This window comes from Chelonia mydas, chromosome 2 (assembly GCF_015237465.2).
Source record: "Chelonia mydas isolate rCheMyd1 chromosome 2, rCheMyd1.pri.v2, whole genome shotgun sequence".
NCBI lineage: Eukaryota > Metazoa > Chordata > Testudines > Cheloniidae > Chelonia > Chelonia mydas.
The window spans coordinates 132,592,963-132,611,898 of NC_057850.1; the positions used below are offsets into that span (position 1 = coordinate 132,592,963).

General features: G+C 40.1%; 1 long non-coding RNA gene across 1 annotated transcript in view; it reads right to left on the bottom strand.

Moving 5' to 3' along the window:
- LOC122464587 overlaps positions 1–18,936 on the bottom strand; it is a 64,180-nt gene that overhangs the window by 4,217 nt on the left and 41,027 nt on the right. Inside the window, exon 2 of the long non-coding RNA XR_006288767.1 lies at positions 5,561–5,629. This is a non-coding gene — a long non-coding RNA (uncharacterized LOC122464587). The remainder of the gene's footprint in view (positions 1–5,560; positions 5,630–18,936) is intronic.

The window sequence follows — 18,936 nt, forward strand, 5'->3', positions numbered from 1 at the left end:
ACCACTGAAGTTGTATTCACGTGGGCACCTAGTGTCAAGCAGCAAAGCTGCTACAAATCATAATTTGCACAGTGCCGTTTCTCCCATTTCAAACATGGATAAACTGTACTGGTGAAAATCATGCCTTAGCCTATCTACACTACGGGTTTGCACTGATGCAACCACACTGCTGCTTGGCAACTGAGGGCTGAAATCCCCAGCAAAGACAAGACTCTAGTTTCACAGAGACATACACCAGTTTAAGTTCTTCCAAAACAGCTGATTCACAAATCAGGACAATATCTTCCCAGTAGTAACGTCAGTAATAATGTGTTCATATCCTTTCTGTCAACCAAACCCTGTATTTGCTCCCACACATGTAACTGTGTAAACAAACAGTAAGCTAAATATGCAATTACTCAATTTGCAAGTGCAACATATGTGCATACATTTTTGTGGGCACACCCACTGTGCCAAGGTTTGCTAATTTGATCCCGGATATACAAACTTTTTAATTTCGGTTTCTCTCCACCCCCAGATACCCAAACCTTCATGCCAAGCAAAATTCTGGAAAAAGACAATAACTAATGAGTGGGATTTGTCACACAGGTTATTTGTGAGCTGAAATACTTTGTGAAACTTGATTAGTTCTTGTATAAAAAGCAAAACCCCTGGCAACGGAAACAGCAAAGTGGAAGTTAGTCTTTTCTGGAATTACACCTGTCAGAAAATGGTAGGAAAATATTTGAGAGAGAAGACAAGGCCAACAGCTCATTGAATAATTAAGTTTTGTGGCCACTCCATTTAAAAAACATTCAGTCAAAATAATAAGAAATATATAGGATCAACCCGTACCCTCAGTTATGCCAGTACAGCACCATCCATAGTGCAATGGGTGCTTGGGAAAGAATGTGGTCCTATATCATGTCATTGTATTACTGTACTGTTGGTATTGTAGAATACATGGTAATATTCCTATAAAGGTGAGTGTAAGAAGCCAGAACACGAAGAGGCATATATGGCATCATTCATGCTCTTGGGAACATCTGATAAAGGGAAACTCTCTCCTCCAAAATTCCAATAAATAACTTTGTGGCAGAGAAGCAGCAACTAATGGGGGGAAAAAGAAAGTGCATTAGCCTAATGGAAATTTGTTTAATGAGTTAGTTGCTTAATGAGTTAGCCTAAAAGAAATTTTAACTCAGAACAGTTCCAGAGGCTGTGAGAGAAAGGAATTTTAAATGAAGAATAATGACATAGGACGGGCCATAGATAGTAGATGGAAGAAAGTTGATTGTCAGCATGGTTGTTGTACAAAGGCCACGATTAGGGATTGGTGACTCAAGTACAATAGCTTTCACAGTAGAAAAAAACCTTAGAGTATGCATGCTTTCTTTTTAAAAGTGTGTTTTTCAAGTGTGGATCATTACAAAGGAAAATAATACCTTTTCTTTTCTGGTACCTAAATTAACCTAGACTATTAGAGGAAGGTTACATAAAGCATTTTTGGAAAACCATGCTGTGTGCAATGGAGGGTGAGGCCCAGATTACACAAACATAACTGTAGACTGCGTGTCTGCACCCACCAGACAAAGGCTATTATCTATGGTGCTTTGCATTCGTTCATTCAGACTCCAATTTTAATTGAGGACTAAATTATAGGATTGCCTAGTAATATGTCTGGCTGTTACAAAATCTGAAACTCTTTCAGTGACATTTAGACACAGGTTCAAGCCTAAATAAGTAGCAATATCAGAATAACTCACATATTAAAATATGCATGACCCGAGGTCTCCATGGGTAGCAGGCTGTGTCCCTAACTGACTCCAACCAGTGACCTGGCAGTATCTTCAGGAAGCAGACAGGAAGTATCCTGCCCTTCTTCTTATGCTGAATGCTACATAGCATAGCTAAGCAGTTTGTTTTCCTTTTCTTTAAAAACTTTCCGCAGTAGTTACCCCAACTAGGAGAGAGAGTCCAACTATATACAGTAGAACCTCAGAGTTATGAACTCCAGAGTTACGAACTGACCAGTCAACCACACACCTCATTTGGAACTGGAAGTATGCACTCAGGCAGCAGCAAAGATAAAAAATGCAAATACAGTACAGTACTGTGTATAAACTACTAAAAAAACTAAAGGGAAAGCAGCATTTTTCTTCTGCGTATTAAAGTTTCGAAGTTGTATTAAGTCAATGTTCAGTTCTTAATTTTTGAAAGAACAACTATAATTTTTCTTCAGGGTTACAATAGAATCTAACAGACACAAACACCTCGGTCAGTTCGTAACTTTCAAATGTTCATAACTCTGAACAAAACATTATGGTTGTTCTTTCAAAAGATTACAACTGAACATTGACTTAATACAACTTTGAAATTTTACTATGCAGAAGAAAAATGCTGCTTTTAACCATCTTAATTTAAATGAAACAAGCACAGAGTCAGTTTCCTTACCTTTTAAAAAAAATTTAAACTTTGCCTTAATTTTTTTAGTAGTTTACATTTAATAGAGTACTTTACTGTATTTTCTTTCTTTCTTTTTATTTTTTTTGGTCTATGCTGCTGCCTGAGTGCATACTTCCGGATCCAAATGAGGTGTGTGGTTGACTGGTCAGTTCGTAACTCTGCTGTTCTTAACTCTGAGGTTCTACTGTATGAACATTTCAGAGTTACGAACAACCTCCATTCCTTCGAGTTCGTAACTCTGAGATTCTACTGTAGTTATTCAGAGTAGACAAATAGAAGTATTCCCAAGTGACATTACTTGTACAGAGTTTTGAGAAAACTGAGGGAGGACCTGATAACAGTCTTCAGATATGTTAAGGACTGGTATAAGGAGGATGTGGATCAACTGTTCTCCATGTCCATGGATGTTGGGCAAGAAGTAATAGACTTTATCTGCAGCAAGGGAAATTTACGTTAGATATTAGGAAAAACTTTCTAACTATAAGGATAGTTAAGATCTGAAATTGATTTCCATAAGGGAGGTTATGGAATCCCCATCACGGGAGATTTTTAAAAACGGGTTGAACAAACACTAGGTTTACTTGGTCCTGCCTCAGTGCATAGGCCTGGACTTGCTGACTTCTCTACATCACTTCCAGTCTTTCATTTCTATGATTCTATGGAAGAGAGAATCTGGCAGACTCAGAAGTACTCCCTGAGTCGCAGTCCAATGGGAGTACTCGGAAGCCTGGTTTCCCAGCTCAGCCACAATGTGCTCACACAAGTCATTTCACTTTCTGTGCCTCTGTTTCCCCTCCCACTCTGTCTTGATAATTAGACAGTAAGGTCTTCAGGGCAGAGACTAGATACAGTGCACCTAGCACAGCTAATCCTTGATCACAGTTGGGGCTTTTAGGCACTACCATAATTGAAATAATGCTCCCAGTGTGAGTCTGAGCTCTTGTCCCAAGAACCATATTTAGCTGAACCAAGTTATAAATGGCTCAGAGCAAGGGCTTGGTCTTTCCAAGCACTTTGCAAAGTGTTATGTATCTTTACAGTGCTAAGTTTTTAAAAAATTATCATCGAAAATTATATAATTATTTGCAGCAGGCAGGTTAAATATTTTATTTACTTTTCTGCTTTTTTTAAAGTGTGAGCAGAATACCATGGACAAAAGACTTTCCTCTGCACAAACAGAGCTGGATTCTGGCTGGCTATCAAAAAATACATGTGTTAGAATCCTAAAGTCCCAAACTTAAACACTCTTATAATTGTTCTCTTATCCATGAAATAAGAATTCATGAGTAAGGGCTGCAGGTTAGGGCCCTTTCCATGGCTCCAAGGCACATACTGTATCTGCTAGATTGAATCCATCATTATAGCTTGTTCTCAGCCTATCAACAAAAATTAATTGCTGCGCCTCTTATTTTCTCTTGTGTGCCCTTATTCTAAGGAAAGAGACAACCAATAATGTTTTAAGCTTCTGTAACACTTTTTATAGGAAATGGACACATTTCCTTTATTTAATACCATGTTACTGGATAAATTAAGCCAAATTAAAGACGACACCAGTGCCTGGTTTACTTGCACTCATTAGCAACCTGCCTATTCTGTTCTTATTAGGAATTAATGGCTTCATGCCAAGTTTCAAAGCCTTAGATTTGATAAAGGAGGAGATGGAAGTTTTCACAAGTTCAACAGTTTAAGTATCCTTAGTAATTTGCACTGAAGGGAACCGCCAAGTTGAATAAGCATTTTCCTTTTTTTGGCTATCAGTTACCTATTTAGCCCAAGGTTTCCTTAGCCACACCAAGTACAAAATGATCGGCCTGTGGTTTTCACCCCGAAGTCAGGCCTCTTTCAAGCTGATGGAAACCTGGAAGAAGTTTGGTGCCTGGGAAGTGTGCCAGACGTGGGTAGAAATGGTTTATGAGCATTGTGCCATATCAACAGTAAGGAAGGAAAAGCGTAACTGATACTTACCAGCAGAAAAAGCAGCAGCAGCAGCCAGCAATGCCTGTTATGAAATGGCCATTTCAGGACTGCAGCTGCTTAGTGCTGCCAAATTTCAAGAGCCAGCTTCAGAAAGGCATGCTGGGATAGCAATTTTTTCCAAGAAAAAAAATAGTAAAGGGAAAAGATGCCATAAAAATAAGAAGAAACAGACCTGCTTTGACACACCCAGTACCAATTGAGTGAGATGGCCAATCATTGCTCCACATACATCCTATATGGGAGGAAAGGCCAGGTGGCCATCATTGGAGAGTTGAGAGCATTAAAGGCCACTCCATAGAAGATGGTAAGAGGTAATGACAAAGCTCAGGTTCTATTGGGAGTCTTTGGATAGGACAATGCTTTCTCATTTGATTTCAGGGTTAACATGAAGCTCCCCAAGATTTGTCAAGAGTTTTGTTGGAGTTCAGGTAATTCTGGGTTTGTAATGAAGCACGAAATGGGGCACATTTCATCTAATTCAATATTTATAACAAAAGATTTGCACAGCTCTCTTATCTAATTGCTGTGACACTATGCTAGGTGTTGTGGTTGGTTACCCAGTTTCTGGCCCATGTCTCTCCTGCATGGTGTCTTTTTATTAAGGCTCACAGGAAACAGCTTCTCTCTTCCACTTTGCCCATAGCCCTGTTACTGATTTTATCAACAATTCACCATCAAGCATATAAACCATACACAGACTATTTCATTCATCACTGAAAGTCAGATACCTCTATACAAAGAGTGGACAGTGCACAATAATGTTCTATAGCTATTTTGAAAGAGTGCAATTGAAACATAAGGGGAATTTTTAGGGAAGAAGATGGCTCATGCCCCAATTTCTCCCATGCTGAAATTTGGCCTGGGACCAGGATTAGTACCTATACTCATACAAAAACATGGCTGGGGATAAATAATGGATAGGACTGGAGGAAAACAATTCCATTTTGTGACAAATGTTGAGGTCTTAACATTTGTTTTTGTTCCAGTGCAGAATGAAAGACCTTTTTGAAAATTGTTCATAAAAAGACATGAGACACACACACCACCCTCCATCCCAGAATAGGCAATAGCTTGGTGATTAGTGCACTCACCCAGGTTCAGATCCCTGCTCCAAATTAAGCAAAGTTATGTTTCTTACCAGAGAAGCAAAAGTTCAGTCTTGGGAAGACATACTGTGTGATCATGTTCATTCCGGTTATGCAGGGTTCTGATAAAGACAAATTGTGAGTAAAGGGAGCTGTATAAGCAACAAGAAAGTTTGCTCTCTGATTATAGCCCAATTCTAGGGGAGGACTTGTCCCGCCACCCTCTCCCTCTCCCTGGGAATTGGTGCTGGCCTGAGATTCTTGGTACAGAGGATTGCCTGCATGGTGTTCAGGACCACCTCTCTTCCAGGACTGGTGTATATATGTTAAGAAAACAAGTTACACTGAGAATATACCTACACTCCACATCACTCATTTTTCCTTGATCATGAAGTGCTGACTTGCAAGGCCATGGATGTCAGCTAACCCTTGGCAGAGAGGCAATATTAAAGGCTACTAACTTTGGTTTAATGTGGTCCAAAATCTATTTCAAGCAGTTATAGAAGGTGTGTACTGTTACCATCATGCAGTCTCTTCTTGTCACATACATTTTTATACGCAAAACAAACATACAAAGATTTAGTCTGGGGTTTCCTACAAGGACACCTCTCTCAAATCCTATATAAAGGCCAAGGTCATGGGTGTCAAATTGCATACTGTGCAGTGTGCTCACATTTGGAAACACACTATGAAAAACATATTGTAAATATTATTTTCACTTAGCCATTTCTGTTGTACTAAATTAAGCGATGAAGGGAGAAAGTGCTGTGCCCACCTCTGACTGACACTGGAAATTCAGTGTACCAGTATAAACGTCACCGGTAGGAACGGCAGTCGGACAACTATCGTCATCTTACTGTCATCTATATTTAAACTGCAGTTGTCGATATCACTGTATTATTTCTATTATTTGTCATCAGTTTCTTACAATTGAACTTGAGCCACACCTCAGAAATTACATCTTTAAAAAAAGACGACAATGTCAAATCTTCAACTGGACTGTTTTGGGAATATGGTGCTGCTCAAGAGCAAGGGGGGCAAATTTGGGGCCTCTCTTATTACTAGGCTGTTATTGTTTTCTTCCCATTTCTTTTTCAGCACGAAGGCCAGCAATTCTTCAAATGCTTCCATTCTCCAGCCAAAACAAGAGCTCAAATCTCATAGCAAGGCGTGTTATTGATATGGTATGGGAAAACATTTAATTAGAACACACTATCTGCTCCAATTTTGAAGTCTTCCAGACTTGCTGATTGGAATCTACAGATTGTGCAGTGATCAAACCCCGCAGGGTCTTCTTCCTGAGAACTCTTTCCAAGTAATCCTGTCTTGAAACACCAAGATTTTAAGAGAACATGTATGTTTATTTTTTCATCGGTATACAGGGGATGTAAAAATTTAGCTCCTACTGAATGCTACAGCCCCCCTTCTTGCACATACATGCATTAAACTGTCAAATATTGCAGAACCCTGTTGTATTGGAACTTCTCTACTGCAAGCAGAGATTCCATAAACATAATCCTGCAGTTTACTCAGAGCAGTACATTTGAATTGTTCAGAACTTTCTACTTTGCAATATGCTTGACCTTAGATATGGCGAAACTCTGATCATAGTGAACATGTAGGCTATCCTATTAGTGTAATGACTGAAAACAGGGCAAGAAGTAAACATACTTCACGTCTCTTGGTTTGACAGCTTCATTTAAGTCTCTAGATGGTGCTAACCCATTGTGACCCATTCACAGTAGTTTTCAGGTTGCATTACATGTTTCAGATTTGATGATGCATTCATTAATAGGCATACAATCCAGCGGAGAAATAGTAAAACACATTTACTAATTTGGTGGACCCATCTTCCCTGGATACATGACTGACTTGCATTAACATTTTATGATTTGCCTGTTCACTTCAAGGAAGAAAATGATCCACATTCTACTAATTTTGCCGTATTTAAGTACCAAAACATGATAAGACATACCAATGCTATCTAACAACACCTTTTCTAAAGACATAGTAAAGCACAGGGCCAACAGAGTATCTTCATGCACACTAGCTGTGAAGATACTGGACCATACAACTAAGCTGTAGCATACCTTATTACTTACCAAAAACGGCTCAGATTAAAAGGTATGTGAAGTAAATATTTAAAGATTCTGTTGGTTCTCTGTTTTGAGAAGCGGTGATGCTTCTTGCCTTGGAAAGTTCAGGGATCAAATTAATATTTTTCTGAATACCCCATTTTAATGCATTTTATTAGGTCTTATTATTGCTACCTTATTGTTCCCCATCAGTCTCAAGTCCTATTCTTTTATTCATCAACCTTCTCGAAGTACCAATGTCCAGCATTGGTTCAGATCTTGTTCAGCCAGAACCGTGTTGCCTGATTCAAAAAAACCACTTCCTGTAATACACAGAGACTGGACTAAAACTTCTACTAACTCCCTTCTACCCATTCATTTAATACAACATGCAAAACAACAATTTAGCACTAAGATAAAGGTATAGCACCAGCTACTGGTGGAGTTGCTGTCTACACTGATCATTACATGAAGTCTCAGATTGTTCTAGGCCACAGCTCTTGTGGGCTACAAAATTAACTTTAGGGAGACAACCATGCTGCTTACACACTTCCTAAATAATGGACTGCGATTTTGATATTTCAGGTTTTGGGAACTTACAGCAATCTACTAATGGAATAAGAACGGCAAAGCCTTGGAGGCTGCACTAAAAGGACATTAATTCAAGTTCGTGGCAAAGTCAATAGGAATACATTATGTGTCAGAACTGTAGTTGTGCCTGCCCTCATCAAAGAGGACTGTCATCTTGTCCAACCCAGAGAAGCAACTGCAGATCCTGCACCAGGAACAACCGTTCTAGTCACTGCTGATTGCCACAGCATAAACCAGTCCCAAAAGCTCAAGATTCCAGAATAATATATGCGTAGCTTTGACAAGCAGATTGAAAACCTGATTTCCTAGCAGCAATTCCTACTAGCAAAAAAGTCACTTCCAAGATCAGACTTGCAAAAAGGAACCTGGATGAAAATTCAGACTCCCCTCTGGGCACTGGAACAAATGCACACCACTTATTAATGTGCATTTCACTCTTTCATTTCAGAGGCCAGTCTATAAAAAAGTCACAATTTGAGTCAGACTTATTCTTTACCTTTGTCACTGTTCCAGAGTTAACTAACTAAAAAGCTCTGCTAAGTCATTGCAGCCCACTGTTTGGGCCAAATTCTACCTTCAGTTACTCATGTGAATTACCACTACAGTCATAGGTGGGAAGAATGATCCCCTTCTGTTTTAATTTCCCCATTTTATCTGTTTTAAACTGTGACCTGATTTGAATGACCACAGACACGAGTGACTATGTAGAGAAGTCAGCAAGTTCAGACAATACCAATAGAGCCATCCAAAGCCCAGTAAAACTGGTTTGGGCAGATGCAGCCAATTACGTCAGTGGGTTTCCATCATGGTCTAATCATGCAAGCCTGATCCTCATGAACAGCTGTTCCACTGAAGTCGACTAGACTACTTACATGACTAAAAATTACCCATTAGTACAAGTTACAGAGTCAGAAGTCAAATTTGTATTTACATACTGCAATATGTAAATTTCACACATGCAAGTGGTCAAAAATGAAGTAACCCACATCTCCGTCAGCCTCACAGTCAGAAATTAACAGGTTAGCCCGTGACCTCCAGTCTCTAAACTCAACATATACAGTGGGTGAATATTAAGTCATGTTTTAAATTACTTAAAAAGCAGCTTTCAGCACACTGAACAATTACTACTAATAACCTAGCAACATTACGCACTGCAAGAGGTGTTGAGCCCACAACCCAGTACAGGGTAAGGCATGAAGAGACATTTTGTCATCTTTAAATACATTTCATTCAGTATTTGATCATCAGTAAGTTTTGGCCAATGTCCTTCTGCTCTTTTCTCCTGCTGCTCCCCCATCCTATGTGCAGATTTTAAATTTACTAAAAACCTCAGAAATTAAAATCCACAGTAATTCCTAGACAAATACAATGTTAAAATAGAGTTGTGATTGATGGAACATATTGGTAATTTAGGGTTAAAAATGGGGACTTTGTCCCTATCTCCAAAACAAGTGTTATAAATGTAGGAAATGCAGAATTAAGGTAGAACTGCAAAGACATCCATACAGGCTGAAGAGTGGGAAAGTACAATTAAGGTACCCGAACAAGCTGAACTGTGCTATGCATGATGGGATGATTTTGTTGGTGTTGATCGTGCTTTGAGCAGGGGGTTGGACTAGATGACCTCCTGAGGTCCCTTCCAACCCTGATATTCTATGATTCTATTCAGTAACTTCATAATTATGATTAATGCAGATTTGTGCTTATGCTTCAAGATTTACATTGAACTATTGTATTTTTCCCCTCATAAGGTCAAAAATGCTCACTGATTTTTGTTCTTGTAAGTCAGAACCTTAAAATCATTTCAAGTATCTTTTCTGGCATGAATTTCCAATTGTTTTAATGTAGTAGAAGACAACACAACAATTAAAACAACAAAAAGAATCCTACAACCCAAGTGGGAAATTGTTTTTTGGGCAATTTCATTTTAACTCATAGCATAATTATTTGAGGTCCTCTGAATGGAAGCAGTGGTATTTAGTGTGATAAACTGTGTACGTAAAGGGAAAATCCTGCCTCTGATTCCACAGCTGCAGAGGGTCCCTTGGTTATAGAACCGGTGCAGTTAAATGACTAAAGTAAGAGAAAATATTTCTAGAAACTGTGTAAGGAACATACGGATTGAAAGTGAATGTGGAATCCTCTTTGTCACTAGCTGTAGAAGTGAGTCACAATGCCCTGCACACATCAATAATGGTGGGATAAAGGAGGCCATAGGTGGAGGAATTTCTTAAAAGCCAAGGTATTTTCTATACCACAGACAGTGGGAAAAATACCAAGTTCTTAAAAAAAAAGTGTTGAATGATCTAGTATCCAAAATTCTTCTATATACAAAGGCTTTCAAGTAGAAGAGCCCCTGCAGCCTCTTACCTATGTAACCCTTCTGCCAGGTGGAGCTGGCAGCAACCAGGTCCGGGTTCAATATCTAGGGGTTCCTTTTCAACCATACAACACAGAACCAGCTCGAGCCCCCACCCAGTTACCTGGAAAAATTACACACCACCCCTTGGTGCCTCTGAGAGGTAATACCTCCCTAATCACAAGCACAGAGTCTGAGTGTAGAAAAGAAACTTTTAATGAAAGGAGGGAAGTCACCCAACGTTAATTAGGGAAAATGCCACAAGCAGGATTCATAATTATAAAACTATGAGCAGGACACCCACCCCAGAGTGTGTGGGGCAGTGCCTTCTGACTCATATTCTTGAGTTCTACAACCAACAGTTCCTTTTCTGTGCCCCTCTCTGCTCCCTCACCATACCCCACTCACAGTGGTTGTCCTTGGTCCATGAGGACCCAGGGTTCAGAAGTGCATCTGTGTGAGTTCACCTCCCATCTGGGGGAGAAGGCACCTTGCTTGGTCTGCCATCTGAGCACTTCCTCTCCGCCAGCCGCGGTTCCTCTCTGCCGGCCACATCGCCGGCCGCTCGTTCGCCAGCCAACTGTCTGTCACCTTCTGCTGCCACCTGCCTCTCTGCTGTGACCTCTGCACATCAGTCTCTTAGTGATTTTCAGCTCTTTGCAGGCTGGGCAGAAACAGTCCCATCACAAATGATTTCAGCTCTCATTTGAGCACTTTAACATAACAAAAGGCTCCTAATGAAGCCTATTTAGCTCTGTCTTTGAACAATGGGGAGGAACAGGATAAACCAGACCGGGCGGGGACCCTTGGGGACAGTCCACACGTCCTGGCTGGGACACTTGTCCCCACCCTCTTATTTTCTCAGGTGTCTAGCATTCGTGCCCCTGGCTTAGTGAGATCCTTTCATCTGAGGGTGACCCTTCAATCAGGACAAGCTCAGCACAGTTCTCCTCTCCGCTAGTCATACAATGAAGGTAACAACATTTCACTACCCCTGCATTCAATTTCAAAATTTTATTAAAGCTAATGTTAAAAAATACACAGGTTAAGAAAAGAATGTCTGTGCATCTAGGTATAGTGCTTAGATTATCCACAAATACAAAGTTTGTTTTAAAAGTCATAAGATACGTATAGTGCATAATCAGCAATAACTCAAATTTAGGTGAATAAATTTAACAATACAGTTTAGATATTAGCATCCAAGTATTTGGGTACATCACTCATGAAAAGTTGTACAGTGAATTGGTTGTAGAAAGCAAATATAGGAATGACTGTAGATTGTCCCTCCGAAATTGAGCGTTTAGGGTAGGTTTGTCCATTTAGAAAATACAATTCATAAGGAAAGTATTTCAGTTACTTTTCTGACTGCACTTCTCATCGGCACTCCACTCATCCCTCGTGGTATTGCTGATGTCCAGTGATGTGTCCTATGTAGATGTCCCTCGACTACCTGATGGCGTCCAACACCCTGAGTTGCCACATCAGCCAAGCGTAGCACTAACCAATTCCACATTCTCTCAACAACCAACACCAGCCAAAGCTGATCACTTGGTCAACTACACAACTCTGGTCTACTAGATACCTACTCAGAGAAGGTGTGTTCATGTAAATACAGTTTGCTCCTGAAGTCTCTCCCCCTCCCAAACTAGCTGTCAGGGGATAGTTCATTCAGACCCTGCTTACACCTATTATATTACTTCACTGTAAAGGTCATGCACATGAGGGAAGACATCTCAAATGGCCGGGTCTGCCCCACTTGCACCCACCAACCAACAGTCTCCTACATTCCCAGAGTTCAGTGCATTCACTCATCAAGACACCCTAAAGGCATCTTAGTCCAAGACTCGTGAATCTAATCTATGCCCTTCCTGCCTTGTGAATCAGAGTCATGGACAATTAGCGCCACTGCTGACCAAAATAGCCAATGCCTCATTCAGAGAGGGAATCTCTCTTTCCTCCTTCAGATATTGAGTAGTCCAACCAACACTGAAGAAACCCACATTGGATACATCAGTTCTAACCAACTATCACCCGGTGTCAAAAGTTCCATGCCTGAGCCAACTCATAGAGATAATCTAATCCAATGCCAACTACAAGCTCATCTAATTAAATCTAACATTCTAGACCTGGCACAGTCTGGATTCAGGCCAGGACAAAAACAAACTGCTTTAATGGCATGTTTGGATGATCTCGTGCTGTCATCTCCGTCTGTGGAGATGACAGACATTCATTCTCATCCTCCTGGACCTTTCTGCAGCATGTAACACTGTTGACCATGAGATACAGCTCTCCCACCTGACAGGGGTGGCAGAGGTCCAGAGTAATGGGTTACAATGGAATTTTGCTTCCTGGGGGAAGCGCACAATGAGCAGTGAGGGAAAACTGCACTTCGACCTCTACACTTGAGACGTTCCACAAGGATCAGTTCTCTCTCCAGACCTTCTTAGCATCTATCTGTAGCCACTAGGTGAAATGGACAGACAACATGGAATCAAGTTCCAGCAATATGCAGATGACACACAGCTCTATTTGTCCTTCACCACATACAATCACACCATTACCATCAAGATGGTCCTGTGCTTGGATGAGATCAGCTCATGGTTGGAGAAGAGCTGACTGAAGCTGAATCCAAGAAAATCCAAGTTGATGCTGGTGGGCAGAGGAAAGCACTTTGATGAGTTCAAAGCCACGGTGCAGTCTCTTTTGGTTGAAGGTACACACCCACATTGGTCAATTCCATCCATAGCTTAGGTTAGGAGTACTCTTGGATTCCTCACTGATAATAATGCTACCATCTGTAACTGAGTATGAGACTCCATCCCATCCTGAGAAAGTGTCCTAGCCTCAGTTATTCATGCCTTCATCACTTCTCAGCTGAACTACAGCAATGAGGCATGCCTGGGCATGAAGTCTTCAATGATTAGTAAACTTCAACTAGTACAGAACTCTGCAGCGTGCCTCCTCAGCAAACACTGACTACCCCAAATACATCAAACCTTTCTCTGCTCCCTACAGTGGTTTCTCACAGAATATCAAATCAAGTTCAAAGTCTTGGTCCTTATCCTCAAGGCACTCCATGGCCTGGAGCCAGGATATCTAAAACATCACCTAAAGCTCTGGCTGGACAACCATAGCTGACTACTTCACTCCTCTGGCACAACAGAACTTTCTACAATAAGGGAAATGCCCATCTACGTAGGAGACAGGGCTTTCTTGGGGACTGGTCCAAGACTGTGGAATGAACTCCACCAGAAACTAAGGTCCATCATAAACCTCACCACCTTCTGCTCCAAGCGGAAGGCACATTCCTTTGACCTTGCCTTCTTTCACAAACAACAGCAATGTTCATCTGTATATTATAAATACATTCCAAAACTAGACACTCCATTGCATACACTTCTCCCTCTGAGATGAGTGTATGCAATAGAGATGAGATGAGAAAATGAGTGAACAACCACATGACAGATGTCACACTGCCTAATGAGCTCCTGGAAGGTGCTCAGATCCTATTGTGATCAGTGTGATATAAGAACCTATACAGAATAGAACAACATTTCTGTAGAATGAACATCATAGGAATCCTAATGTTTTCAGCAGGCTCAAGGTTCATCCAGAACTATTTAATCCTGTAATAAAACATTGGCCAGGAACCAAATCTAGAAGCCAGTTTAGGCAAAATCGACATCAGTCTATTACTCAGAATTGATCAGGCCAGCACACAGATTTTTATGGAACTCACATTCTTGAAATCACAATCATTCCGCTTTTTCCAGCCATGGTGCAATTGGAACAGGCTGTAGTTCTGTCAGACACTCTTCTTTAATTTTGAGTTAACAGTGACCTAAACTTGACAAAAAACCCAGCAACATTCAGCATTAATATTCAACATAACCAAAACCAGATGAATGTTAACACTGTACAAAATATTCACTTACATGAACAAGGGTAATCCAGAATGCCGCTGGCCAAATGTAAACATTGATCTTCATCGCATTTATCTTATTACAGCACAGCACATTCACGTCAAATTTGACAGCTGTCATCACCTGACGTATGCTGTGCCCTGACATCTTTGATGCATCTTGTGTTGTTCTTTAAGTATACACGTAATTCTTTGACTGAAATACTGATGACATAATGAAAGCTTCACTACAGCAGTGTTGTTATGATAACTCATATTTATATAGCATGTTTCATCCCAAAGTACTTTACACAACTGTGCACGTACGACATCGTTGAAATATAGCTGCCACTGGAGTTTCTGGCAGCAGCCAGTGTACACTGAAAGACAGGGACATTTTGACTGCAAATACCAGGGCAGACCCCCTATTCTTACATAAATTGCCACTTACGGGCTATGATTTCAGTGAATCTATTCCCATTTCCACATGCAGATTTTACCTACCACACAGAGCAGGCAGAGACTCCTGGACTGATTTTCAGAGCTACTGAGAACTCTTAGCTCCCACTGACATCAGTGGGAGCTGCAGGTGCTCAATATCTCCAAGATTCATGCCATCAGATTTTAAGGGATCATGTGAAACAGTCATACAGTATGCCGTATATCTGACTGGAAAAGGAAAAAGTTGAGTCAACCTTACCAGCATGGAGTGCCTAGGTGTTTCAGACACGATGCTTAAATCACTAAACCTCTGCTCTAAGTGCTACTGGATGTGTTATAAAGATCCCCCAAATAGTTCTTCCTTCAAGGAAGAATTGTGCTGTATGAAGAAAATCTACTTGTGAAATCATATCACAAGCAAGGGGCTCCTGTTTGTGCCTGTGCACCCTAAAAGTGGCCAAAGGGCATTTCACATTTGATGCTTAGGAGAGAACGTTTCAAATTAATTACACTCCCATCGAATGACTTCAGCTGAGCTGTGCTCAGGATGTATTTGGCCCACCACCTTTCAATGTTGTGGCTTCAATTCCCAGTCTGAACAGCAATTTCTGGAGCAAAACAAAAGTTCTCTCCCTTTCCCCTTTGATTTCATTCTTCGGGTTTCATTTCAGTTACCTAGCTTAGCAACAACCCTTCTATTATTTTAGTGAATACAAAGTGAAAATTTGCTCAGAAACAAAATGTGGAAAGTATATGTGAAAATAAATGTATCACAGCAGAAGGCCATTTGGGATCAAGCTTTGGTGACAAACTGAGTCCTGGACAAACCAGCTGTAGATTGTGCAAAGTAACAGACGGAATACCGTGCGACAGCAAACCACAATCAGGAAGAAGCCTCTGTTTTTATGACCCCCTCAGATATTTATATCCTCCATTGTGGCCAGTAAACACAATTAGTGTGACTTGGACCAAATTTTAAAACATTAACGTTCTGTATAATTAAGTTGTTGTGGGAGGGAGTATGGGGTGAGAGGGAAGAGGGAGAAAATAGAGTGCAACTATGTGCTTTTTCCCTTGTCCCTTCAGTGAGAGCTGTGCTCCAGGGCTTACTGCCTTTTCCTCTCTTGCTTAGCACAGGAAATATTACTTTCATAGTTACTTCTAAACACAGGTTGGAGTAGCTGGCAATCATTCCAAATGTAGATCCTTGCCAGCATGCGTCAATGGGTTTTAAAAGCTAGATATGCTGAAATTGCTGTTCTAAGGCAGTATGTGTAACACCCCCCCACCACATCTATTTGTTAGGTGAGAGGACACAATCAAGGCAGCCCCCAGCCCCATTCTGATGGCTGAATGAAAGTTATTTTACCATTGCAAACAGTGAAAAAAATCTTGAGAATCCAAGTTTAAAAACTATTCAGTGATTGTATAAATGGCCCCTCCAATTAGAAACCCAAAAAGAGTGGGTTGGTTTCTATCTACTGTTCAAAATGACAGCAATCTCCTACAGAACTTGTTATTTAGAAATGCTTTTAGCTCCTTATTCCGCCTATATCCTCCCTCTCATTGTAATCCAACCCTGGCAAATTGTATTGATCACTGTTGTTCAGTGTTTGCTATTGCAGGTATGCTTCGGAGAGAAGGCAGGTCTTTCCTCTTGATCTGAAAATGGACAGATTTGGACTCATTCTAATTTCCTCCAATTGTTCATTTCATAGACAGGGATCCTTCAGTGAGAAGGCTCTGTCCTTAACTTGCATAAGTTTTATCTCAGCTACACCAAAGAGCATTCCCCATTGTTTCACAATCATAGACTAAGAAGCTGTCTGCAGTAGGTAGGTTCTGTCATACGAGGCTGAGAATCTCGACCTCAGAATTAATTGGCCACGTATATATTTTAAAAGATCTGCTCTCAGACTACTGGACCTTGATTTCTAAAAGCCTTGTAAATTCAGATCTGAGGTCTTGGTTTGGTACATTTTACACATAGGAGCCATTTGCAAATTTAGATTTGAATTCAGATTCAGATGGTGAATGTCCTGAAGTTCAAGGTCTGGAGGGTTTCATTCAGGCCCATCTCTAAGTTTTATGTGGGAAAAAATGAATTCAGGAATTTTTCTGAGTTAAAGAATTCTTGAATCTCATAGATAAACCATGACACTAAAATGCTTCCCTTTCCTTTAAGGAATTTCAGACATTTCTTTCCAAAGAGAGTATTAACATCCACTTCCAATATTCTTCCATACTGGCAGGAGAGAGCTGAACCCACAGGTACTACTGATCAAAAACAGTGATCAAATGTGGCCTTCTAATACATTTGCGCACTTCCCAATCAAAGCTAGTTGCAGGTGTGCGTTTGAAGGTGGAATTTAGCCCCAAATCAGAGTGCTACCAATTGAATCAAATAAATAAACCAAAGTATTTCATTCACACTTAAATTAGAAGAGCCTGTGCTCCCAGAGGCCCCCCACTTTTCCTCAATAAACTAACATTTCAAACAAATGTAGCAACCACAAGATGATGCATACCTAATGCACAGAAGTTTGGGTTTATTTTGCAGAATCAAACAGGGAGTGTTTGGACAAGTTCCGATTTCTTCCAGAATTATACATGTTAATAAATAACTAGAGTATACAGTGTTTTTCATCTTGAGATTTCAAAGCACTTTATAAAGGTGATCTGTATCATTATCCCCATTTTACAGATGGGAACCTCATTCTAGAAAAGTAAATCAGATTAAATAAATGGCCTGTCACAGAACAAAAGTGAGTTTATTTTCATTTTTACACAAATGGAAATTTAAAAAATCAGTATGAATTGATTATTGAAGCAACAGAGTGCCAAAGACAGTTGTATTGCGGTGCCTCTTATTTTAGTCAAGCAAGTTACCATTTTGACTGATTAGCAGCTGATCTGCTCGCCAAGTTACAGATCACAGCTTTGCCAATATATGGTGCACCTTAAAATTGGCCTGATTCAGCATCTTTTACTCAGGTTGAGTGGCGCTCTCACTCAAATAGTCACACTGATTACAATGGGACTACTCAGTGCTACTCAGAAAGGGTTGCAGAGTTGGGCTTCATATTGTTAACCATGTATGAATAATATATTTCTGCTCAGGTCATCTTATAATTGGTTTTGTTCTCTTTCAGAATGGCTGTAGCTAGTAATCAAGTTAGCTAATAATACCTGCCTCTGTGGTTAAAAACAATTCTGATCAATTTTATTTTTTTATAGAAATGATTTAAGTAGAAGATCAAATTAACAGATGGGATTAAGTGGAAGGCCTTTCCTCCTCCTCATTTTTAGGCTTATCTACAAGATTTCCAAGTGTTAAATACAGACAAACAAAGTAGCCCACCTTGTGGATTTCTAATCCAATGTACTCCAGTTAGCAGAGAGGAAGAGAGCAGGATGGTCATTTCCCAGAGTTTTCTCATCGGGAATCTAATAGAGTAGTGAATGGCAGTGGCTAATGTGCCTAATCGCACTGTTATGCAATAATAGAATACCATGTATTTAAATATTTTTGGATGTTTTCTACATTTTCAAATATATTGATTTCAGTTACAACACTGAATACAAAGTGTACAGTGCTCACTTTATATTTATTTTTATTACAAGTATTTGCACTGTAAAAAAACAAAAGAAATAGTATTTTTCAATTCACCTAATACAAGTACTACAGTGCAATCTCTTTATCATAAAAGAACTTACAAATGTAGAATTATATACCAAAAAAACTGCATTCAAAAATAAAACCATGTAAAATTTTAGAGCCTGCAAGTCCATTCAGTCCTACTTCTTGTTAAGCCAATCACTCAGACAAACAAGTTTGCTTACATTTGCAGGAGATAATGCTGCCCGCTTGTTGTTTACAATGTCACCTGAAAGTGAGGATAGGCATTCTCATGGCACTGTTGTAGCCGGCGTCACAAGATATTTATATGCCAGATGAGCTAAAGATTCATATGTCCCTTCATGCTTCAACCACCATTCCAGGGGACATGCGTCTATGCTGATGACGGGTTCTGCTTGATAAGAATCCAAAGCAATGAGGAC